The following is a 10048-nucleotide window of genomic DNA, read 5'->3' as shown; positions in this document are numbered from 1 at the left end:
TCTCATTTCTCTCTCATTCTCGCGAATATACAACATTCTTGGCTTTCCCATTTTCTGTACATATACAAAGCTTTATGTACTTATAATAACGTCATATGCAAACGCTCTTTTTACAAACAAACAAACATGCATATACACAACTCGTTTTTATATAGATAGATAGATAGATAGATACAATACAAATTAACTGCGTAAAACATGCAAATATACAACATTCTTCGTTGTCCAATTGTCGCTGCATATAAATAGATTGTCAGGTTTACCGACCCTCGAACATGCAACGTACAATTATCCATGGAAAAACAATCAGTATTAAGATCTATACCACATTTTTCTAATGATTGACCTTGAGCTTTGTTGATGGTTTTTTTTATAATTGTTTAGAATATTCGGAAATACTTTTTCAATCAATTCATTTTTGGACGTCACTAAATTACAGAATTCAGCAGGTAGTTGTATACGTCCTGAAATTGAGTCTACTGGGAGCTTTCCGTTTCCAATTGCCAGCAACTGATCTGAAAATGTTTTACCAGAGGCACCATTTTGCAATCGGACACGCATATTTGTAGTTAATTTTAATGTTTTTACGTGTGCCCATGAATTTTTCAGGCAAACATTCATTTCGTCTGCAGGGGTTGATCTAGTATTATAGGTAATGTTTGCCTGAAATCTACCACAAGCAATATTAATGTGCTGCCAAAGGGTTTCGAATTCCCTCGCAAATCTTTCAAACATTGATCCAGAGCCTCGAGCGATATTTTGTGTGCCATTGTGCACTCGTCCCAAATAATAAGTTTGCATTGCTGCAATACTTTACCCATCCCAGATGATTTGGAAATATTGCACGTGGGAGTTTCTGTAGAATGCAAATTCAGAGGCAATTTAAAAGTGGAATGAGCAGTTCTTCTACCAGAAAGCAACGTTGAGGCTATTCCGGAAGACGCAATTGACGTCTCTAACCGTTTTCGATGGAGTATATCTTCGGACATTTTCGATTTGTATTTTTCCCATAACTCTGTAGGAGCTGAAGGAGAGCAAGTTGTTAGTATGATTCCAAACAATGCACGAATTTGACTGGAGTTGACGTTTCGCACGCGTCATTGATGCAGTTACCCCAGTGTTGGTCATTCTCCAATAAATTCAGAGCTTGGCATGCACTACGGTAAGTGTCATGTATAGTACCGTTTACAGTTCTCAAATACTCAAAGAACGTCGGACCGGGTACATTCGCCAAAAGCAGGCGTAGAAAGAAGCATTCATGTTGATTGGGGTAAACGGTGTAGAGTCTTCCTATCGTGGTATCTTTGAAGATGGTAGGTTGGCCGTCGACTGACTTACCCTGTTTTCGACGTTCAAATACTTTATTTTAGTATTCCACGTGTAATACGAAGGCACTTCAGAATCATTTTTGCATAGCGAAAAGAAAACAGTTAATTTTGTATCCGGTGGATTCAGGGCTCTTTGTTGCACGTTGGATTCCGAAAAATAAACACGTTGACCATTCTGTAAATGTGCCGCTAAGTGAAGAACAGCTGGACTACGTTCAGGTATCGGAAATGAAAGAATTCGCAAAACAGCTTCATTACTGCTTATGTATCTTCCAGCCTGATATTGTACGATTTCGTCGATATCTTTGATTTCGGACTGCAAGCCAAAAACTGCCATGTCACTGCCTTTGTTGACGTATTTACATATCTATTTGATTGCCTTTACGGAGTTACAGTATTCAACGTTTATGTGTGCATTAAATGTTTTTGATAATAATGGGGAATATGGAACAACCCATTGGTTATCTACTTCGATGGTGGTGCCGTTACGCGTCTTTATTATTGCTGTTTTACCGCCATCTTCAGTAGATCTTCTTCTATATTGTGGGTAACCATCATTGCCAGTAATTGTGTTGGGTACTAAAAGTCGAGAATATTGCTTTATGCACCTTCCTTTGGCCATGCATGGTGAATTTTCGTTCAGTGCACCGCAAGGTCCATGTATCATATTTTTTACAACAATATCATATAACCCCTTATCGACATTTTCATCAGGTATTTCAGCGGAAATTTCATCAATTTCGTTAGAAGTATTTTTATAATGTAGCCAGATTAGTATATGTGCGTGTGGCAATCCTCGTTTTTGCCATTCCACTGAGTACATCCAGCATCGCACTGACCCAAACACTTCAAGTTTTACTATTTAGTTTATCAGTGATTTCAACTTTTGCCGGAAGGCACGGGCCGTAATGTCATGTCTATGAACAGCCGATTGTCATTGAAGTAAAAGCTGCTGTATCTCGTCCCAAGATTGATTACATGTAAATGTAATAAATAAATCTGGACGACCATAGAGACGAACATACGCAATAGCATCTTGAGCATATTCATGCATATGACGGGGACTGCCAGCATATGACGAAGGTAAAATCGTTAATCTTCCAACATTTGTGGTATTACCTTCATTTACAACTGCATCTCGCAAATGAATGTATTGTTCAGAGCGGAGCTTGGTCTGATTCAGACGGATAAATAACAAACGTTCTGATTCGATTTTTGCATACATATCAACGACGTATTGGTGAAACAATTGACGGCATTTTAAAATATAATTGTCTTCATCCTGCCGAATCATTAGTCTATAGGAATAATAATGCATTGCACTGCATTTCTTATTCATTTCTTTGTTAGTGGCTGGATTTATCAATTTAATATTAAAGTGATAGCCGTCGGCTCCATCCCAAAAAATGATAGGATATTGTAGGGCATCGTAGCATCGATGAGTTTCAGCAATTCTTACCAACTGGGCGTTTCGCTTATGAAGAATAATATCTCGAGGTAAAAACTGATCACCGACAATAACGATTGCCACTTCGTCGATAGTTGGAGCATTGTATCTACGCAAATGTTGGCCAGGGGGCGTTTTGTCAGCGGAAATAACAATTTTATGCGTATCAGTAGGCATCAAATCGATGGCTGTTTTGAACAGACGCACTAAATTATTATTTTCGTGGAAAAGATGTTGCAATTGGGAAACGATTGTCCTTTCAACGTCGGGAGAAATTTCGCAACGTGCATTCAATTCAGAATTTCTATCACTGATGAAGTACAATTATAAAAATTTATGATTCTCGCCTGAGAATGGTAGAAGGGACCCTGCTCTATTATAAATTTGCCCTTTTACTTTGAAAGTAGGCATAAATTGATCTGGATTTCCGATTTGGGCACCAAACGACGTCATTTGGAAACATGAGTTATATTTTCTGATCTGTGATAAAAAAAAACGCTTAGATTCTGACGTAGTTCCAGTAAGCAAAGTCTTCAATGGCTCTGGTGGTGCAGCCAATAGAGGAAGTTTAACTTTTCCTGAGGCGCAACACATTCCCATTGTTTCACCATTGAATTTCAAGGCCTTGCTATAAGGACAAATTTTAGACATAGTCCCGATTTGAACACATCGACTGGGCTGTACCTGAATGCCAGGCGATAATTTTCAGGTTGCTCTTGTGATTCCTCGGCACGCTTTCTTTTCTTACTTTCTCTATCAGCCGTAAGCCTGTTTTCTTGCTGATCTTGTGATTCCTCAGCACGCCTTCATTTTTCACTTTCTCTTTTAGCAGCAAGTCTGGTTTCGCATTGCTCTGGTAGTTCCTCGACACGCCTTCGTTGAGGGAAATTGCACATTCCTAATCTGGCATCATCTCTTGAAGCCGCAAGCCTGTTTTCACGTTGCTCTTGTGATTCCTCGGCAAGCTTTCTGTTCTTACTTTCTCTATCAGCCGCAAGCCTGTTTTCTTGCTGTTCATGTGATTCCTCGGCACGCTTCCTTTTCTTACTTTCTCTATCAGCAGCGAGTTTTTTGGCATAGACTCTTTGAGCAGCTTCCTCGGCTGTTGCCATTGTAGGTTCTTCAGTCATTTTACAATTAAACGTTTTTCCGTGAAGGAATGTCTTAAATACCTTAATGACGTCATGGTCATAACAAACATAACGACAACTAACTTCATGACGACATGACGACATGATGACATGACGTGACTCAATAGACATAGCACACAGACAACTTATTTTTATATATATAGATTATAGCATTGGAAAATCAAAATGTTCATAATTCCAGGAATAATTCTTTTTATGTGGGCCATTATATGTTTTACACCATCAATCTAGTTTTTGTTAGCCTGATATGCAGTCAATTTTTTTTAGTACTCTATTTTAAAATTATTTATTTAAAATTTAGATGGAGCTGTTTATTGATTTCGAATAAAATTACCGCTTGAAGCAAGTAGAATGCTTCAAAATTCTAACGTTTCTTCTAAATGTTTTACTGACGTAAGAATTTTTTATGCTTCTGAATGAAAAGAAAAAATATGAAGAAGGTAGATTTTTTGAAAAGAAAGAAAAATAAAAAAACAAAAAAGGAAGGGTTTGAAAAAAGGGTGCTTTTAAATAAATAAAAAATTAGAAGCCACAATTGTATTTCTTCTACAAAATCTTTATTTTCTTTCCTGTGAACTTTGTCAATGTTTTAATATTTTATCTATTTTTATTTTAGGTTATAAAGAATTAAAAATAGCCTATGCTGTTCATATATTTATCTTCATCGGCAAATTGCAAATGACCTTTTAGCCTTTATAGGCTTTGTGGGGTTGTAGCCAAAAATGACTTATGATAATTACTTTTTGTCTTCAGTTCGACTTGATTATACATTTTATTATCGTTCGTGCTACGTATTATTTATTCTTTTATAGAAATGTATGTTCATTTCAAGTTTGACTTAATATATGGCTTTATTTCTGATGGCGGTTTGTATACATAGTGTTTTACTTTATCGCTTACATCACTTTTTATTTTAATCTAATCTCTTTACTTTTCTTCTGTTCCAAATAGTTTCCTTTAATTCCTTTTCAATCCTGTTTGTTTTTTATTAACAAACTTTTCACAGGAACAAAGTTTCTAGTGGGAATAATAAGTTTTAAGTCAACTGGAAGAATTTTTTTCAGATTTTCGTGAATAAAAAATTGTTAAAATCAAACTTTTTTCTGGATTATGTCTTCATAGAGATCCGTTTGACACTTTTTATTCACTCAGTAGGCTTCAAGCCCCAGTAAAAAAAAAGAACAAAAGGTGATTTTCGGGGGGGGGCTGTTAATCGATAAAATGCATTTTTTATTCATTTATTTTTTGTATACATCGAGGTGCAGGCTCTTTAAGCTTCCTGGATATTTTTAAGTTATTAGATTGCAAAAACCATAGCGCAAGTTTTTTTTCCATCTTCATCGCTTTTCCTGTAGCGTGGTTCCCAACAGACAGAACGGTTCCCAAGCGCTGTCTATATGTCCTGGCCGTTAGAAGACGATTTAAGAAAAACAAATTTGAAATCTTCGCACCAAAAATCAATAGAACCAGTAGTTTTCTAATCTTTTTTTATCATTGAGGTCTCTCTTGTCCTGGGAGACCACATTAGCTGCAAATTGATTGATAAGGATTGCAGCCAATGTGGAGACCACATTAGCTGCAAATTGATTGAGATTCCCGTCATCTCAAAGGTTGTTGAAAAAGTAGTGTATCGTCGACTCTCTTCATTTGTATTTAGTACTAATTCGACTGATGGAAATTATCTCATCACTAACCATCAGTATGGTTTTCGTCCCTCATTCTCTACCTTACATGCACTTACTGATGCTACAGAGCTTGTGCATGTTAATCTGGACAAGGGCTTGTGTGTTTTGGGTCTATTTCTTGACTTTTCAAAGGCCTTTGATATGGTTGACCACAATGTTCTTCTGTCTAAACTATCCTTATTTGGTGTGCATGGAGTCCCACTAGATTGGTTTAGGTCCTACCTCTCAGATAGATCTCAGTATGTTTTGGTTAACCGTACTTCTTCCACTACTTTGCCTGTATTGAAAGGTGTCCCACAAGGCTCTGTGCTTGGACCACTTTTGTTTCTAATCTACATTAATGATCTTGTTGAAGGTCTTCATCACCATGTTCACCCTATTCTTTTTGCTGATGACAGTACTTTTTTCATTGCTGCGGTGGACCTGCCATCTGCCACTTCTATAGCTCAAGGTCTTCTTGATAAAGTAAAGGATTGGTGCTGGTCAAATGGTATGGCTCTTAACAGCCGAAAGAGTGCCACTGTCAACTTTAGGACCCCTTACCGCATGAGAGACATACGGGAGCCAATCACCCTGACTTTTGGGAATGATATTATACCACAAGCTACTATGGTGAAATTTCTTGGTGTGTATCTTGACTGTTTTCTTTCTTTTAAACCGCATATAACTCACACCCGTTCCTTAATACTCCGCCAGTCTTCATTGTTGCACCGGATTAATTCATTTCTTCCTCCTGATATTATGATTTCTCTTTATCATGCTTTTATTCATCCTTACCTTTCTTATTGTTGCTCTGTCTGGGGCAATACTAATAAATCTCTTCTCTGCTCACTTCAAAGAGCCCAAAATAGGGCAGTGAAGGCTACTTTTCTTCTCCCTCGGCTTTACCCTTCCTCTGATCTTTAAAATGATACTGGAATAGCTCCGCTGGATCATATTATAGGTAAAAATACTCTTTATTTAGCGCATTCTGCTTTTCTAGGTACTCTTCCACCGACCCTGCAGCAGTTTTTCTCAAGGACAGGCTCAGGTAGGTACTTTTCTTCTTTGCGTAATTCTTCTCGACGGTTTATTTTACCAAAACGATCCTCTACAGCAGCTCAGAGGTCTCCTGTATATCAGTCAATTCTATTATGGAACTCCATCCCTTAGGATGTCCCTCTTTTTCTTTCTGCAAAGGCATTATTTCGTCGGGTCTTTCCAGTTAAATAATTTTTGTCTCTCTTTTAATTCTATCCCAATTTGTATGTCACTTCTCTTCTTTTAAAATCTTGTCTTATTCCAGTGTTTTTTTTTTTGTTTTTTTTTGTATATATTTTATAAGTGTTTTATTTTTGTTCTCTGTGGTCCATTACAAGCATAGCTTCTTGGGCCTATTAATTGATTTACTTTTGTAATAGTTTTCTTTAGTATTAATAAATTGATTGATTAATTGATTGATTGATTGATAAAGTTGAATCTTCTTTTTTCCAATGATTAGGTCTTCATTGTCTTCATTTACCCAGTCTATCTAACTGCAAAATCAACCTGATTGAAAAAATGACCCATTTCACGTGTCATTATTCGACAGAAACTTTTTTATTTTCTATTTATGTTTTCTTCGTTGAATTTTCCTTGTTCCTCTTTACAAATCTTATAAGCTTCAAACAGGTCAGAAAAAAAAATTAGATTTCCTTGAATCAGAAATAACGAAGTTAACATTTTTTAGACAATTGAAGACTTAGTGAAGTCACCTTTGCTCAGTATACATGTCCATCAAGTTTCTACCTACCTGAGAAGACAAAAGGTACTTGTGCATTATTCGGTACATACTCGAGAACGTGGATCTACAGTTAACTGGTTTTTACTAGTCAGTATCCGAAGAAAATTACCTTAGGTCCAGTTGAAATCTACGTTGTAGGTTTATTTCTATTAAATATTTAATATGTGAACATGGTATTTGGATTGGGTTGGTTTAGGTTGGGTGTTTAATATAAGGTGTTCTTTGTGGCCTCCCACCATATTTCTTTAATGTTGCTTTCGTAATTTTGTTACCAAAGTATTGTATTTCCATCATATTTCGGTATATTTCATTATGATTAACCAAACTTCATTTCTCGAGTGTGTACCAAATAATGCATAAGTGTCGACAAAATAAGATCTATTTCTGAGTGTCAAGAATCAGATTCCTTTGTCCACTGAGGTCCTCTCGGCACTCCCTGAAAGTTTCACTCCGGCTGAAAGTTCCCTTGCCTCAAATAGGCCAACTTGATGTAAGTTTTCAGCCAATCAAAGATATCAAGCTATTTTTTGTGCCTCAAAACACCTTTCCCGTTCCTCCAAGTATTTGATGTTCCCTTGTGCCCAGGATTAATCCTTGAAAATTTCAAGCCAAGTAGAAAACCACGATCATGAATGCTTGCCTTCCACAGAAAGGCCCATAGTTATCAAAATTTTGAAAACACGTCTTGACGAAACCTGTCTTGTAAAAAAAAAAAAAAAAAGAATATTGTTTGTAAAGTAATTCAAGAATGATAAATATTATTTCCAGTAATCTTCATAGTAAATTTTATTGCAGAACTTATTTGCAGGAATATCAAAGAAAGAGCCTGAAATCCCTTAAAACGGGCGTCAGATCTAAATGAATAGCGGACCAATGAAATCAGCATGGCCCCCTGTTCAAGAAGATTCCGACCTCCACCTTAAACAACAAGGTAAATCAGTTTTTGCATTTTTAAGCGCTGTCTCCTTTTTTTCCTCTTCCGCTAGTGGAGTACTGGGATAACTTAGACAGCTGGGTAAGTAATAATTTTAATTTTAATTTTTGTATGTACATACTTTTTATGATCTTGACTTGATAACACAATCATAAAGCGTCATACAATACCAAATATGGCACTTGGGGTGCCATATCTATAGTGGAAAGGCTAGAAAGTATAAAAAGGGCACCTTCATAATATTCATGGTCAGGGCCGGATTTAAAGCTTTGAAACTTCTAGGCCCAAGCGATTTGCCGCTCTGTTTTTGTGGGATTTTGGGGAATTCCCTGGAAATTTGGGGCTAGTGGAAGCACTTAATAGAACACAACTGATACGCCAAAAGTAATGAAAGAGAGACATCTAACAGTTTATAAGTGGCCACGGAACTCCTGTATTGTTTTAAAATCACTTTTCTGTGAATAGGCAGCGCGGCGGCAAAGTGCATCTGGTGATTTGACAATAAATCACAGCATTCCAGTTTTTGCTAAGAAAAAAATTACTCAGTTATTATTTATTGCACCCCCTGGCATGGTGTACCCCTAAGCTCAGGCCTTGCAATTCTATTAATAAATTGTGATCTGTTCATATAAAAAAAACTTGAGCCTGACGTTTACAAGTACACCATTTTGTATACTCTCTCCCAACCCTCTTGTTAAGTTTTGCAGAACATTTACTGACTAAGAGAACTAGATTTATTCTAGTAGCTAGGCTAGTTCCAGGCCTTCATAGGGGCATCAATCTACAAAAATATAGAGGTGGAAGTGTACTATCTATTGTCTAAGGGGAGGGCAAATATATTTATGTACAATTTTGTCAATGAAAGTACCATAAAGCTACTTATAAAATTCTAGGGGGCTCAGGTATCCTAACTTCCCCTCCAAATGACGCCACTTAATCATTTCAAAGTGTTTCTTGCAGATCTATCATATTTACAGTTATAGCTGCAACCTTTTAGAGATATATAGTGATATATATAGTATATATAGATATATAGATATAGATATAGATATATAGTGATATATAGTGATAGCTGCAACCTTATAGTCCATAATAACCAAAATACTACTAGCATGTTTTGAAAAATATGTCTAGTGAAATAAATTTGCCATTTAAGGTTGGTTCAGACACATTAACTATCATTTGGATTAATTTTAATAACAAAAAATTTATTTCTAAAACAAATTTATGTGAATTTTAAAAAAGAGCCTCATTCAAACGAAACCCGTCGAAAATTGCTTCAGACAAAAATAGAAAGAACACAATTGAATCACATTTGTCGCAAAATTTATTTTGTTGTGTTGGTTTTCGTATTTTCAATAAAGTACTAGTTTTTCAGAATTCTACCAGCATCGGGAAATATCAGAAACCTGTTTATTTGATCGTTCTAAAAAAAATATGCTAGTAAAACTGCAAAATAGAAGGCTAATTTTGTTTGGTTTACAGAAACAAAACAACTTTATTTCTTTATTTTTGTCAAAAAACTCTTTCTTTAACGAACGAAAATTACTCTTTGCTTTTATCCGAAAAACTAATTTTATCACAAAGAAAATTATATTTTTTTTCAAACTTAATTACGTCAAAGCTACGGTATTGACTATTAATATTTATTTTCTTAAAAGTGAGGTGTTTCTTAGTATTGTGACCATATTAAGCGAGTGCTCAAACACATAAAATGCAGATTGGGCTGCCGAATTTTTCA

General features: G+C 36.0%; 1 protein-coding gene and 1 long non-coding RNA gene across 10 annotated transcripts in view; one reads left to right on the top strand and one right to left on the bottom strand.

The window, feature by feature from the left end:
• The window catches only part of LOC136043712 (circadian locomoter output cycles protein kaput-like), a 311923-nt gene that overhangs the window by 190333 nt on the left and 111542 nt on the right, over positions 1 to 10048 (bottom strand). The window lies entirely within an intron of this gene.
• Positions 1 to 10048, top strand: part of LOC136043714 (uncharacterized) — a 91490-nt gene that overhangs the window by 8948 nt on the left and 72494 nt on the right. For 2 of the 3 annotated variants that reach the window (XR_010621694.1, XR_010621692.1), the window contains one exon: positions 8182 to 8304. This is a non-coding gene — a long non-coding RNA (uncharacterized LOC136043714). Of the gene's footprint in view, positions 1 to 6593; positions 6642 to 8181; positions 8305 to 10048 lie in introns of all 3 variants that reach the window. The other variant, XR_010621693.1, reaches the window with a different exon arrangement.

Source organism: Artemia franciscana, unplaced genomic scaffold (assembly GCF_032884065.1).
Source record: "Artemia franciscana unplaced genomic scaffold, ASM3288406v1 Scaffold_867, whole genome shotgun sequence".
NCBI lineage: Eukaryota > Metazoa > Arthropoda > Branchiopoda > Anostraca > Artemiidae > Artemia > Artemia franciscana.
This window is presented reverse-complemented; position numbering and strand designations above follow the sequence as displayed.